At 39.6% G+C, this 14,974-nt stretch overlaps 1 long non-coding RNA gene across 2 annotated transcripts in view; it reads right to left on the bottom strand.

The window, feature by feature from the left end:
- Positions 1-2,576: 2,576 nt before the first annotated feature.
- Positions 2,577-14,974, bottom strand: part of LOC115279072 — a 153,713-nt gene continuing 141,315 nt past the window's right edge. For both annotated transcript variants that reach the window (XR_003903183.1, XR_003903184.1), the window contains 2 exons: positions 3,699-3,782; positions 2,577-2,765 (listed from right to left, as the gene is read on the bottom strand). This is a non-coding gene — a long non-coding RNA (uncharacterized LOC115279072). The remainder of the gene's footprint in view (positions 2,766-3,698; positions 3,783-14,974) is intronic.

The following is a 14,974-nucleotide window of genomic DNA, read 5'->3' as shown; positions in this document are numbered from 1 at the left end:
AACTAATTAATGTAATATATCATACTAACATAATTAAAACAAAAATTACATGATTATCTCAGTAGATGAAGAAAAAAATGTTTGACCAAACCCAACACCTGGCACAATAAAGTTATACTTCTAGACAATGGAATATTATTCGGCACTAAAAATAAATAAGCTCTCAAGCTATGAAATGACAAATAGGAACCTTAAATGCATATCACTATGTGAAAGAAGCCATTCTGGAAAGACTAGATGCTGTATTACCCTGACCACGTGACAGCCTGAGGAAAAGTATAAGTATGAAGACACTAAAAGGATCCATGTTTGCCAAGAGTTACGGGAGGGATGAACCAGCAGAGCACAGCGGATTTTTAGGGCAGTGAAACTATTCGGTATGTGACAGATACACATCACTATACATTTGCGCCCCCAACCCCAGAATATACACCAAGAGGGAGTCCTATCTGAACTATGGGCTTGGGTGGTGGTACATCTGTGTAGGTTCAAATGTTGTAACTATGTACCACTTGAGTTGGGGGCATTGATAATGGGGGGAGGTCAAACATGTGGACACAGGAGGTATGTGGGAACTCCCAGTACTTCCTGCTCAATTTTACTATGAATCTAGAACTGATCTAAAAGTGAAAATTCGTTAGAAAATAAAATGAAATGAAAAGCCTACTTGATGAGGCCAAAATAAAATTGCGTGGTTCCCGTTGGGTGGTGTCTACCTTGGGCTGTTGCTCCTCTGTGTGTTCTGCTTTTGCCTTGGCCCTCCTTGTTTTTGGTGAAGGAACTCTCCCTTGAGATCCCCACCATGCGTTTCCTCTGGAAGCAGAACTCAGAGTGAGCATGGTGGAGCCCGGCAAACTGGGGACCTGGGGTCTCCAGGTTGACTGGTGAATGGCTTTGTGCAAGGCATTTTAATCCACCAAGTGTTAGGTTCCTTGTTTTTGAAATGGGGTGTGTAGTGACAATTGTATTTAATTATTCACTGACGATCTGACTATTGTGCTGGAGAACAAGGTCCACAAAGGCAGGAACAACGTCTGTTTCATTGGGCATCCCTTCCACAGAGCTGGCACAAAGCCACCGCTAAATAATGATGTATTCGATGAATGGGCAGAGGAATACATAAAGGCATGATAGTGCCTGGCCTGCAGGGTAGTTCTGAAGGCTGAATGAGCGTCTGGCACACACGAGGGGTCCCCTTTCTCTGGCCCTGTGAATTTGTCTCTTCACCCAGAGAGATCTTCGCCCGCTGCCCTGAGCAGCATTCCTGGCAATTAAGAACAACAGACACCTAGACCAAGAGAGGCTTCCAGACTACAACTGACCTAGAGAGAAAGCAGATACCTGCTCCATTTTCCCTTAACAACACTCATAAAAGTAGGTCTTTGTCTTTCCTAATTGCACATTGGGGAAAAGCAGTATCAATTTAAATGTTAACACGTTTCAACCAAGGCATAGGCTATTTCTATCCTGCGTCTAGCATAATGATTCCCAAGAAGCCACAAACCTACTGATTCAATTATTCAAAGAAAATTTCTTAAGTTGAGCTAGGCTTGATTCTAGTCTCCACTATTATTTTCCTTGATCCTGAGGCAGGCAGAGTAAAGAGAACTTGGTCTTTTTCTGTCTTTGCCAACAACAGGCTGTGCATATTTGGGGCACATCATGTCTCCTGTCTGGGCCTCAACTTCTGGGTTTACAAAATCTGGAAGTTAGCTGCATCAGTGTGTCTCCAGTGCACATGCTGGAGAAGACACTGGATTAATATTCAGATTCAATGTTATACTTGGGAAGACAAACAAACCAACAAAAAGCCATCATTTAGAAATAACTATCTTGATTGGTGCTGGATTATGGCAAAGAGAATGATTATAAAGAGAGGTTGTTCTTGGTCACCACTCCCTTTCCACTCCAAAGGAAACATTTGTGCACTTTTTTTTTCATGTTTATTTATTTTGAGAAAGAGAGTATGTGAGCAAGCAGGGGAAGGGTAGAGAGAGAGAATCCCAAGCAGGCTCCGCGCTGTCAGTGCAGTGCTTGACTCAGGGCTCAAATTCACAAACTGTGAGATCATGACCTGAGCCAAAGTCAAGAGTCAGTCGCTTGCCTGACTGAGCCACCCAGGTGCCCCAAATGTATCTGTGTTTTGAAAGAAGTGTGCATATGTGCTTGTGTGTGTGGCATGCAAGAGTGTGATTTCCACTGTTTATCACAGTACAGAATAGACTAATGGTTGATTCCTTTGTCATTTCCAGAACTCAGATTATTAAAGGATTACACGAAATAATAATGATCAGAATTTTAAATACAAGTATCCTCCACTTTTCAAAAGTCCATGTTACATCACTTTGCTTTTATGAAAGACCTACATTCATACCTGTTTTCCCTAACCAAAAGAAATCCAAAGAGGGTTTTTGCTTCTACAACAAAAGGCTGACCATGAATATAGCATTCCACATTTCTTTTGCCACAGTCACTCAAGGAGCCAGGAGGTGGCCCCACCAAGCTCCGTCCCCTAGAACTCCACTCAGCATCTCGGCATCAAGCTGTCAGAGCTCTGACCTGGGTCTGTGAGCATCTGTGCTTTATCTTGATTTATTTTGTACATCCACTAGCAAGATGTGTCCCAAGGTATCAGAAAAGCCGAAGAGGCAATTTGGGGGGTTTCTTTCTGAGAGCAGGAAAAACCTGTATTGAGTTCTTCCAGATGTGTAAGCTCCTGGACAAAGGACTGCATTTAGAACTTCGCACTTCCTCCTCGATGGCCACTAAATAAATTGACAGACAATATCTCAATTACATTCTGCAACATTTCTCTCCTGAGATTTTCAGGGTGGGGAATGTTATTACTTATTAAACTCACAAGTCAATTCCCAAGTAATAAGACACTGCTTTTCACCACAAAGGCCCAAGTTAATGGACCAATAATGGGCTAGCTTCAGTTTAAAGCTCTCATCAGGGAACTGGAAATTTATAATTCAATGTAGTCTGTACCACCTTTCTTATATTTGAGAAGGAAATTGGTATTTATTGACTTCCTAAAATGTGCCAATCTTCCTCTGATTTAATATTTTAAATAGCTCACCTTACTGACACATAGTAACTGTTCAATAAATGCTTACTGAACTAATAAATTAATCAGTTGATTTGTGTCCACGCGTCACAGAGGAGGACATTGTGGCTCCTGGCGGCGGTGAGTAGCAGAGCTAGGATGCAGGCATGTTTAAGGTCAATCCCAGTTCTTTCTCTTCCCCTCTGAACCTCCTGGTTTCTAGAAGCTATTGCTGACTTCACAGTAGCACAGTGCACAGCACATGGTTACCACGTGCCTCAACATTTGTTTTAGGTAAAATCATCTTCAAAATTTGGGTTGCCTATAAAGCAAAATGTTATGATCTGCAAAGAAATGCACAGGCATGACAGGATAGAGGAGTAAATAAGAAGAAAAAAAGAAATAAAAGAAGTAGATTCATATTGATCAATTGGCAGGAGCCTTCAATGGTGGCTAGATAGCCCCACCCCCCCATGTCCCCACCCCCCTGGATTTTGAGCTTAGCGATGTTCTTCTGTAAGATTAATCCTTCTCTGAACAGTGTGCAACTACAGATATTGAGGACAGTGTTGGTGGGAAACCAATAAAAGCAAAATTAATCTACTGAATGTCAGGAACAAGAGAGTCAATTCACAAAATAACATAATACCTTTCACAAGCAGCCCACACGGCCTTGGCAATGGGACAGCAGCTTTCTCCCTAAGACCTCGTGAGTATCAGCCATCGTCCATCTCTGGAGGGAGAATGTTATAAAAGCTTTACTTATGTAAAACCAGTAACAAAAATAAATTACTGGGTTTGAAGATGGAGAATGAGAACTTACAGTGGTAACGTGCCTGCCCTGAATCTGCCCATTAGGAAACAGAGCATCTCTATGTCTCTCCATTCTCACCATGTGCCATTCTTTTTGTTGTTAAAAAAGCATAGAATAAATTATAGAACCACTTTTTAGTTGTTTTGTTTTGAAATTGATTTTCTGATGGTGATGGATATAAACTTGTAATTTAGTTCTAAATGATGACTCAGAAAATTGAAAACACATACATAATTAAATAAAGCCAATCCTAATGCAACAATGCAGATATAACCACTGTGAGGATGTTGTTATACTCACTAGAAATCTGGACAATAAATACCGCTAAGCAATTCATAGAAGAGAAAATCCCAGTATTAAAAAATGAAAATAAACTGTGCTCAATCCTACTGATTGTTCAGAAAAAGTAAAACAAAACAAAACACACTGAAATTGAAATTTAAAAATAACATAGGAGACATAGTTGAAGAGAATATCAAGGAACTAGACCATAAAATCAAGGAAATTATCCAGAATCCAGCACAGAGTAAGGGAAATAGAAAATACATAAAATATCTGCCTTCCAGATAATATATCAAATGTCCCCCCTCATGCTTTCCCTTCATGTACCTTCTCTGAATAATGTAGGTGTAGAGCCATCTGCTGAGACAAAGCAATCAGACGGGAAGCTGGGGGTGGGGGCAGATGGCTGCATGGAGTCTCAAAGTGGGCAGGGAAAGGGGCATCCATGCCAAGCAGGGTGAGGAAGGTACACCTGTGGAGGGTGGCCAGTCTGTAGTGTCAGTATCTGAGCAAGGTGAGGTCGCCCTTGCATGAGAATGACCCAATATGGGAGGACCTGGCATGGTGAGCCAGACCAAAGCAGGGTGGAGAGGGCATCTCTGTTTGTGGGCGGGTGGAGGTGAGGATGGAAAATTGACTATATATGGGAGGATTGAAAGACAGGAAGTTTTTCCAAGGAGAATGGCAGTCACAACTCTTGTTGTTGGAGAAGGGAGTTCCAAATACAAAAAAAAAAAAAAAAAAAAAAAGCAAACTAGAACAAACCAGGGAAAACTGGATTAGAACTGGAGGTACCACTGTGGCACCCATTCTCCATCGCTGCTTTAACAAATTACTGCATACTTTGCAATCCCCCAAAACACAAATTTATCATTTTCTAGTTCCTTAAGTTAGAAATCCAACACAGGCATCAACGGGCTCCAATGAAGCTATGGGCACAATTGTACCCCTTTATGGAAGGGACAGGTGTCAGCCTTCTCCTTGCCTTTTCCAGCTCCTCCAGGCCACCTGCTTTCCTTGGTTTGTGCCCTTTTCCTCTACCTCAAAGACTGCATGGTGAGCAGAGTCATTCTCATATCACATCATGTGACTTCCTCTGCCTTCTTCTTCCACTTTTAAGACTTTTTGTGATTACATTGGATGAAGCTTGATAATCCAGGATAATCTTCCTATTAAAGATCAGCTAACTGGCAACCTTAAGTCCATTTACTACTTTAATCCCCCTTTTCCAAATAAGATAACATGCTCACAGTTGCCAAGATTGGAATGTGGACATCTGTGAAGGGCCATTATTTTGCCTGCTGGAGATGTGGACTAATGGTTTTCAACATGTATACACAGGAAAGCATATATAGCTGTTAATATGTTTATGTGCATTTGTGTTTATACATATATGTGTATGTATGTATATGCTCTCCCTCCCGCCCTCAGTATTAATCCCTATTTCTTTTACTGGGAGATCCTGGGATCAATGACACCCTGATAACAATGAACACACATAAACCCAGATCTTGACTTCCAATTAGCATCCTCCATCATAAAGAACAAGAAATCCCGGGAGATATGGCTGACCCCAAACTAGGACAGGAAAAGTGCAAGAAGAGCCTAACATTCCCTATCCAGCCAGAAAGCAAGAAAGTGCTCGAAAAACAAAAGGCTGCGCTAAAAGGACACAGAAGCCAGCTTGAAGGGGCTCCTACTGGCCAAACTGGACAAACTGGAACATTAAAATAAATAACGACAGTAGCACATCACAGTCCACTGAATCAAACAGGAACCACAAATTTGTACAGGTATTTTTTAGCAAGTGAATACATTAAAAGTCTGAAGAGGGATGAAATACGTACGTAGTTTTAAACTGTTCCCTTCAGAACATGTATTAACTTTACAGGACAAACAGTAACCTTAGAGCAGAGAGGCGGAGATGGTACCAAGCAGCACTGCCTCAGCATCCTTTCTGTTCGGCCCGCAGCCTGCACGGCTCTTGCACTGAGGCCCCTCACGTAAGCGCATGCCCTCACTAACAGCCCGAGAACAGAAGCAAATGTAAGTTCCTGATATGATCTCCCAAAAACGCTTCTGATACACAGTGTGCCCTACCTCTCAGGGCTGTTCCCTGTCTGCCCCTTGGAGAAGCCCCCATGGAACCTACCAAAGCCCTGGGGCTCTTTCTGGTTTGAACTGACCAACATGGAACCCCAAAGCCTTCCACTGATGGGCCCTCATAAATACATGCGCCCCACGTCTGCCTCTCTCTGCCTCCACCTGCCTTCATCTCCCCATGCGGCCCTTCCAAATGTGCAGTGTACTTCCTCCAGGATCTGTGAATAATGAACTTCTGCATCTCACTTTCTCTTGTGATCTTTTGCTGAACCACAGCTTACCACCCAGCACCCCGGAGCTCTACTCAGCAAATGCTCACGTAACAAATCGTAACAGTAACTGCATATGGGAAAAGTCATTAAAGGAAGCGACATCAAACCCCAACTGTTAACCCCAACAGTTCCCACAAGTGTCAATGACAAAGAACTCTCCATACTATTAGTTAGTAAAAGATAACAAACACCTTATTAGATAAATGAACAAAAGCCCTGACCAGGCATTCCCAAGAAATGGAAATGTGAAAGGCTAATAATCATAAATGGATGACCTGTTCGATCTCACTTTTAATCCAGGAAATCAAAACTGAAGTGAGGTACCATAATGATAGATGATTAGAAGTCAACAGGGGCGCCTGGGTGGCTCAGTTGGTTAATAGTCCGACTTCAGCTCAGGTCATGATCACACAGTTTGTGGGTTTGAGCCCCACGTCGGGTTCTGTGCTAACAGCTAATTTGGAACCTAGAGCCTGTCTTCAAATTCTGTCTCCCTCTCTCTCTGACCTTCCCCTGCTCATGCTGTCTCTCTCTCTCTCTCCCTCTCTCTCTCTCTCTCTCTCTCTCCTTCCCTCCCTCCCTCTCAAAAAAAAAAATAAAAAAGACATTAAAAAAATAAAAAAATTTAAAAAAAGAAGTCAACAAATTTGTTATAAAATTTTAAAACCTGATGCAACAAGTATAGTAAAACCTTGGGTTGCAAGTAATTTCTTCTCCAAGTCTTCTGGAAGACAAGCAAACATTTCTAATAAATTTTAACTTGATAAGCAAGTGATGTCTTACAATATGAGACAAGCATCACATGATCACAGCTGAGCCAATGGTTCTTGAAATTCACTTTGATATACAAGTGCTTTAGATTATAAGCATGTTTCTGGAACAAATTTCACTCTCAAGCCAAGGTTTTACTGTATAAGCAAGAATTTGGAGAAATAATAATTTATATAAAATTCTAATGTATAAATTTGTAACATCACCAGAAAGTTGTTAAATAAAGTTATGAAGTGAAAACTTTTGTATCCTATACCCTAGTAATCTCACTTCTAGGTATAGAAGTGCATGGAACTTTGACTATGTATATATTAAAGTATATTGGAGAATATAATTGATACTGGGGAATCTTTCAATGTACAGCTGAAATGTGCATTGAAAGAAGAATAAACACATTAAATATATTCACACATGGGAATACAATTCAGTTGTGAAAAAAAGAATTGTAATCACATTGGTCAACATGAATTTTTAAAACACAGCATGGAATTGAAGGGCAAGTTATGCAAGTATAACCATAGCATGATACGATTTTATCAAGTTCAAAAACAGAGACAATAAAGAATTATCTATTTTATGTATATGTAGGTATGTGGTCATATTATTAAGAGAAGCAAGGAAACAGAATTCCATTTTTGATTCATTATACCATTTAAATAAAAGTAACAATTGTGTCAAGTGCTGGTGAGGACAGGGGATATGGGCATATTTACTAGGAGGCAGGAGGAATGCTACAATATTATTGAAAAGCAATGTGGCAATACCTAATAAAATAAGAATAAATATATACTCTGATTCAGAAATTGTACTGATCAGAATTGACCCCCTTAAAAAGTGTCTCTAAATAAATACATGTGTACAAGAATGCATCCCTGTTGTGTTTGCAATAAAGTGAAAGTAACTGAAATGTCCATCAGTATTGGGGAGCGGCTGAATAAACTGTGGTATATTCAGTCTTTGCAAAGTTATCGAACTATTCAAAACACTAAATTACACTTTGAGAGACAGTTCTATTTAGTTAGATGAGAGTAAACAATGGTAGAATAATGTAATATAAAATGAGCCTACTTTTATAAATAATTGATTTGTAAAATAATATTAGCCCTAAGCACTTGTGCATATGCACATAGAAACTTCTCTGTGGGGAAAGAAATGGATTAATGCATATCAGTATGCTAAATTTCATTACCTTGAGAGATAGAAATGAAAATGAGTTGGCACAAAATTATTAATTTTTAAACAAAATCTTGCAGTTTACTGGTTCAAAAGAGAGTATAGTATGTTACTTTGATAATAAGAATAAAAAACAAAGAAAAATTTTTTTAATTTTAATAATTGATGTCCACTGGGGAAATTTTTCATTTCCAAAGTATGTTCCAGGAAATTTTATTCTATAATGAATTTAAAGAATTCTCTTTCCAAATAAGTTTAGAAATCTGGAATAAAAAAAATTTAAGGTAATTTTTTTACTAAATTATTTATCATATCACTTACTAATTTTACTTGTGAATTTCTGAGATGAGGGTTTTACTTGTAGATTTCTTAAACATTTTGACAACTTGGAATATCTCAGGGAACTACTGTTTCATAAAGCCGATTTTCTGAAATAATGTGTTAATCCAACTCCCCAGACATAATCAAGCCCAACACGAGGTCCAGTTCTAATCTTCCTGTTAGGCATTTTTTACATAACGTAGATCTTATGGTACACACAACTTTTATATCCTTTCTCTCTGTAATGTCATGTCACAGACATTATTTTTTCACTGTACAGATTTGTATGGGCATCAGTTACTTATAGTTTAGTTAGAATTCCAACATAAATGTTTGTGAAAAATGTATAAACAACACGATCCTCCATCAGCAATGAAGGATAGTAAAGAATAGGATTAACCTGTAAGTCAGGTACTTACGCGGTTCACTCTAAAAGTTTTAAAGGGACTGACCAGAGATGACGGACATCTGAAGATATAAGAAAAGGCTTCATACAAGAAAGGAATCTGAGGACACAGGATCAAGACAGCCCTGGCCAGGATTAGAGCGTATACAATATCCTGAATCAGAACTGAATAAGAAATGCACATGCTCAGGGCGGGACTATAGCTTCTTTTAAGAGAATAACCTGACAGACTCCTGTATAAATCACAAATGTGACTTAAAGGTGAGATCCAATTCTACAGAATTCTGTAGAAGGAAGCAATGCTTGTTATTATGCAGCTTGTTATTATGCAGCTAGATCTGGGTTGTGGTAACCGAGACCTATAATAAAAAAGACTTATGTTTCTGAATACAGTGAGCTGTCTTCACTGTTCCACACAAATCCCTTGTTCGTGGAAATGGTGATCCACTGAAAAGAAAACTAAAAGCCTATCTGAGTCAGTTCAGGCTGATATAACAGAATCCAATAGACGGGTGTCTTAAATAACAGGCTTTTTTTCTCACGGTTCTGGGAGCTGGAATTCCAAGATCAAGACGCCTGTAAAGCCTATCTCCAGTAAGGGCCCCCTTCCTGATCCACAGAAGGCTGTCTTCTCCCTCAGTCCCCACAGGTAGAGCAGACACCAGAGAACAAGGGCCAGCTCTGGTGTCTCTTCTTATGGGGACTCTAAGCTCATTCGTGAAGGCTCCACCCCCATGACCTCATCACCTTCCAAAGCTCCACCTCCTAGCACCTTCACCCTGAGGGTTAGGATTTCAACACAGGAATCTCCCCCTTGTGGGGAGGGGGACACAAACAGTCCACAGCAAAGTCATTCTCCTAATTTGACTGAAAGCTGTATAAACTCTTAGGTAAGTAACAAGTATTGACATTTTTAGAGTAACTTATCTATTCACACGTATTATCGAATTCTATCTCTTCACCCCATCGGTGAGTGTCACGTATCATTATCTTACTATTATAAAGGAACTGACACTCAAAGAGCTTGAACACTTTGTCCTACGTCGCAGAGTTCATTAGTGATGAGCTCTGATTTATACCCACAAGTGTCATCTTATGTTTGTTCTGCTGCCCCATATTCCTTCATCGGTATTAGGCACTCTGACGTTAAGGGCAAAGGATATTAGCATGTCTAATTTGTTAACTTGATTATTTTTTGAATGTGGATTTATTTTACAGTTCATTGGAGGATCTCTTCAGGTAATTGTGGGTTGTTGAGGTTTTTTTCCCCCAAAACCAACAAACAAAAACATTGGTGGCATATTTCTATGCTGTTGCATGTTGGAGAATATGTTCCCTTTGTCACAAACATGAAAGGTAGTTGGGAAGCAGGATAGGTGTAGAGATTCGGGGTCACAACCTTCTCCCCATAAAACTCATCGCTGTCACTCTATATTCTAACGTTTGATGTAGTAAAGCCTGAGCCAGATGATTTGTGTCCTTCTGTCGGGAACCTGTTTCTTTCCCCCACTCCCTTAACTGAGGACTTATCAAAATTTCTTTTTCTCCTGCCACATCATAAATTTGGCTGGGATATGTTTCTGTCAGTCCTTTTTCATTCATTTCATCAGAGAAGCAAAAGCCCTTTTGTATTTACTTACTAATTACTTAGGATTTTTAAAATCCTTATCTTTGATACCTGTGCTCCAGTTACTTGGGTTTTTCCCTTGTGAACACTTTTGATGTTTAGGGGCGACCTCCTTTCTCTGTCCTCCATATCTATCATATCTGTTATTTTTCTCACTTTTATGTTTTCTTAGAATTCCCAAAGTTCTCAGGTTATTTCTTTGTGAGACGAACATTTATTAACTGTTACTCTGTGTCATTCATTGTGCTAAGAGTTTAGGATACAAGAGGGAACAAAGAAACAAAACTCCTCGTCTTTGTGTAACTTACAAGAAAAAATAGAGATACAGTATATTAGATAATGAGAAATAATTTGGAGATAAATAAAGCAGGGAAGTGAATGCCAGGAGTAAGGAAGGTTGAATGCTTAAATACAAAGGGAAAGCAGGCACTCACTAAGACACATCAGAGTAAAACCCAAAGTAGGTAAGAGAGTAAGCCAAGTGGGGGTCGGAAGGAGGAACACACCAGAACACGTTGATGTGCAGAGACGCAGACTCCTATATTGAAGGAGGAGCAAAGTTAACAGTGCCCCTGGTCTACAATGAATGACAGGGGGAGTAGTAGAAAATAAGGCCACTGTGGTCACCTAAAACCGGATCATGCAATACCATATGGGTGATAGTAAGAATTTTGGCATTTGCTCTAAAAAGAGAATCCAGTGGAGAGTTCTGAGCAAAGAAGTAGCCTGAACTAATTTGTTTTTTTCACAGAATTACTCTACCTGCTGTGAACAGGGCCAAGGACAGAAGGAGAGGTATCAGTGAAGGCTATTGCCATAGTCCTAACGAGAGGTGGTGATGACTTGAACCAGAGCGAAAGGGGAGAAGGTGGTGAGATGTAGCTGGACACTTAATGGATGTCAAAAGTTGAGCTAGTTAAGACTTTCTGAGGGATGGGATACAAAAACATAGATTTTAGTACCGGGCAACCGGAAGGACAGAGTTAAGTCCTTTTAACAAGGAGAAAAGTCTAGACACAGGGAAAGGAGATCAGAAAAATATTTTAAAGCATGTTATGGGGCACATGGGTGGCTCAGTCACTTGAGCATCCAGCTTCGGCTCAGGTCATGATCTCACGGTTCACAGGTTCGAGCCGCGCAAGGCTCTGTGCTGACAGCTCAGAGCCTGGAGCCTGCTTTGGATTCTGTGTCTCCCCCTCTCTCTGCACCTCCCCTGCTCGCACTGTCTCTCTCTGTCTCTCAAAAATAAAAATAAATAATAAAAATTTTTTAAAAAGCATGTTATTTATATGATTTTTTAAGGGTGTGGCTGATTTTTGCTCAAGATTTCAAGATTCATACATGTTAACAAATGTATCTGTGGTTAATTTATTTTCACTGGCCTATGCCAGGGTTTGGCAAACTTTTTCTGTGACGGTATTACAAATTTCTGGTTTTGCAGACCAGATGGTCTTTACCACAACAAGTCAACTGTGTCCTAGCGCGGAAGGAGCCACTGCCATTATGTAGAAGAATGAGCCTGGCAGTGTTCCAACAAACCCCATTTGCAAAAATAGGCGATGGGCCCGATTTGGCCCAGGGGCTGTCATTTGCTGACCCCCTCATCCACAGTATCCTACTGGGTGACTACACCACCATTTGTTTATCCATAATCCTGCTGATGGGCATTTGGATTGTTTCATCAATAAGCCTTACTGAGCATGTCTTTTGGTGCCCAAATGCTTATATTTCTATTTGATACATAAAAAGAAATGGAATTGTTGGGTCATGAGCATGTTAATTATCAATTTTGATAACATTACAGTTTTTCCAAATGAGGAAAACTGCCTATGAGAACGGCCTTTGATTCCCCATCTGGCCACCAACTCGCCACTACCAGTCTCTTGGTTTTGGTATCCTGGGGAGTGGTCAGTGGGGCCTCATTTCGAGTTCAGTGTGTACCACGTGACTGCTAATGAGGATGAACACTTGCACATGGTGGTTGGCCACAAATGTCTTCTCTCCCATGGGGCCGGTTAAAGGATTGTGCACAAATTCCTGTTGGGTTGTCTTTTTTCTCCTTATTTTGTAGAGTTCATTATAAATCCTGGTTACTGGCTGTAATTCCATGTATATAAGTATTCACTTTTTTGATGTTCTTTATTCATTCTTCCGCTTCTCAGCTTCTATATGGCATACAGGTCTCGTGCACTGAATGAACGCCTCTTCTGAGTATTTCTACTAGTGCGGTTCTAGGGGTGATGGATTCTCTTAGTTCCTATTTGTTTGAAAATATCTTAAATTCACATTAATTTTTGAAGGGTTTATTTTTCTAAGTATAACATTTTAGGTTATCGATTTCAGCACCTTGAAGATATCATTCCTTTGCTTTCTGATTTCTATAGATTCTGTTGATAAATCATTTATCATATTGCTGCTCATTGGAAGATACTATATCTTTCCCACTTTCCCTCTGTTATAAAGCCATTGGGTTTTTAAAAAAATCTTTCTTCTTGGTTTTAACAGTTTGGTTATAATGTTCCTAGGTGTGTTGTTTTTATATATTCATTGTGCATGGGATTTTTAGGGATTTTGAAATGTGTAGCTTGATTTCTCTTGCCATTTTTGAGGAATTCATATTGCTTTTTGCCCTTCTCCCACTCTCTCCTTCCCTTCTGGGTCTGCAATTATCTATTATGAGACTTTCCTAATGGATTGTCTAGGAATGTTACCATTTTCTGTATACTCAGTCATCTTTATAAGTTTCATTCTAGATATTTTCTTTGAGTTAACTCATTCTACTTTTGGCCTTGTCTAGTCTGTTTTTTAATACTTAATACATTATCATTCTTAGTTATCATGTATTTCATTATGGTTTCCAAGGCCCTTTCAAAACATCAATCGTGTCTACTATTGACTTGAAAACATTTAGCACAGATGTTTATTTGTTTTAATCTGTGTTTTATAGCTTTATTATGTGGATCACCTCCAGATCCATTTTTCTTGTTGTTCCTCTTGATTTTATATCATATTATCTTGCATGTACATCAATGTGCTTTTTTTTATGGTTGTTCCATTAATATTTATTCCAGTTTTTTCTAGGTTTTCTCAGCGGGAGGCTAATCTGAATGACACACTCCGTCATTCAGGAAGTAGAATTTCTGACTCTTCCTTCTTTTATCCCCCATGTTTTAGGAATTATTTGAATGGTGCTATTGCATCTTATTTTTAGTTTTCCTGCCATCTTTTATATCCCTCATCTGTATTTTCATCTCATCCTCTTATCTCTCTTTTATCTCCCACTGTCTTTATTGTGGTCAGCTGCTTCTCTTTCAATGCTTCCTTGCATTCCCCTGAAAATATCACACTGGTCTCCAGAATTTTCCTAACTTTGTTATTGTTCTGAGTCTTCATGACAAAGTACCTTTCCTTTATCCTGCAATCTTCCCCTAAAAGCTACGAAAATTGCTCTTTCTCTTTGTTATTTAAGAAGAAGATCGTCCTGGACAAATCGACAGAGTTTACAGATCACTCTCACTCTGCTCTTTGTCAGCTGCAGGTCTGGTCGGGTCTCAGACTGTGACTTGTGCACGCCTGGATGACAGCTTGATGCACACAACTTTTAGGCCAGTTCTGAGTAGGCTTTTCTCGGGTGGGGTTTTAATTAGGTTAAAAGGTCATTTCTTTGAACACATAAAAATGTAGCTTAAGAGACACTGCAAGTCCCAATATATGTACTCTGTCTAGTTCACCCTATTTTTACCTCTCACTTGCTACTTCCAACACCACTTAGGGGAAGTACCTCTCCAGGATGAGGCCCTACAGCCTGTTTGAGAATGTGTGTTCAAGGCAGTCCTACCTTGACCATTTTAACAACCTTTCTACATGTCGTATTATTTGTGAAATGGGGAAAATAATATGTGTCCCTACAAAGTTATTAGTTGAAATAATACACGTAAAATTAACAGCACAATTGCTGGCACTTAGAATTTAAAAAAATGTTAGCTATCATCATTCTTAGTAGAAGTAAGCAATTGTACTGGTAGCAGTATAGCTATTAATCCGCTGTCATCTGCATCCATTCTGACCCTAAGCTGATGGATTTAATCAGAGATGGCTTAATGAGACCATTGGGGTCTGGGGAGTAGACCAGTTTGCTGCTCTTTGAAAGGCGTAC

The sequence above is a fragment of the Suricata suricatta genome, chromosome 15 (assembly GCF_006229205.1).
Source record: "Suricata suricatta isolate VVHF042 chromosome 15, meerkat_22Aug2017_6uvM2_HiC, whole genome shotgun sequence".
Classification (NCBI taxonomy): Eukaryota; Metazoa; Chordata; class Mammalia; order Carnivora; family Herpestidae; genus Suricata; species Suricata suricatta.
The sequence above is the reverse complement of the archived record's forward strand: the minus strand, read 5'-3'. Positions and strand labels throughout refer to the sequence as shown.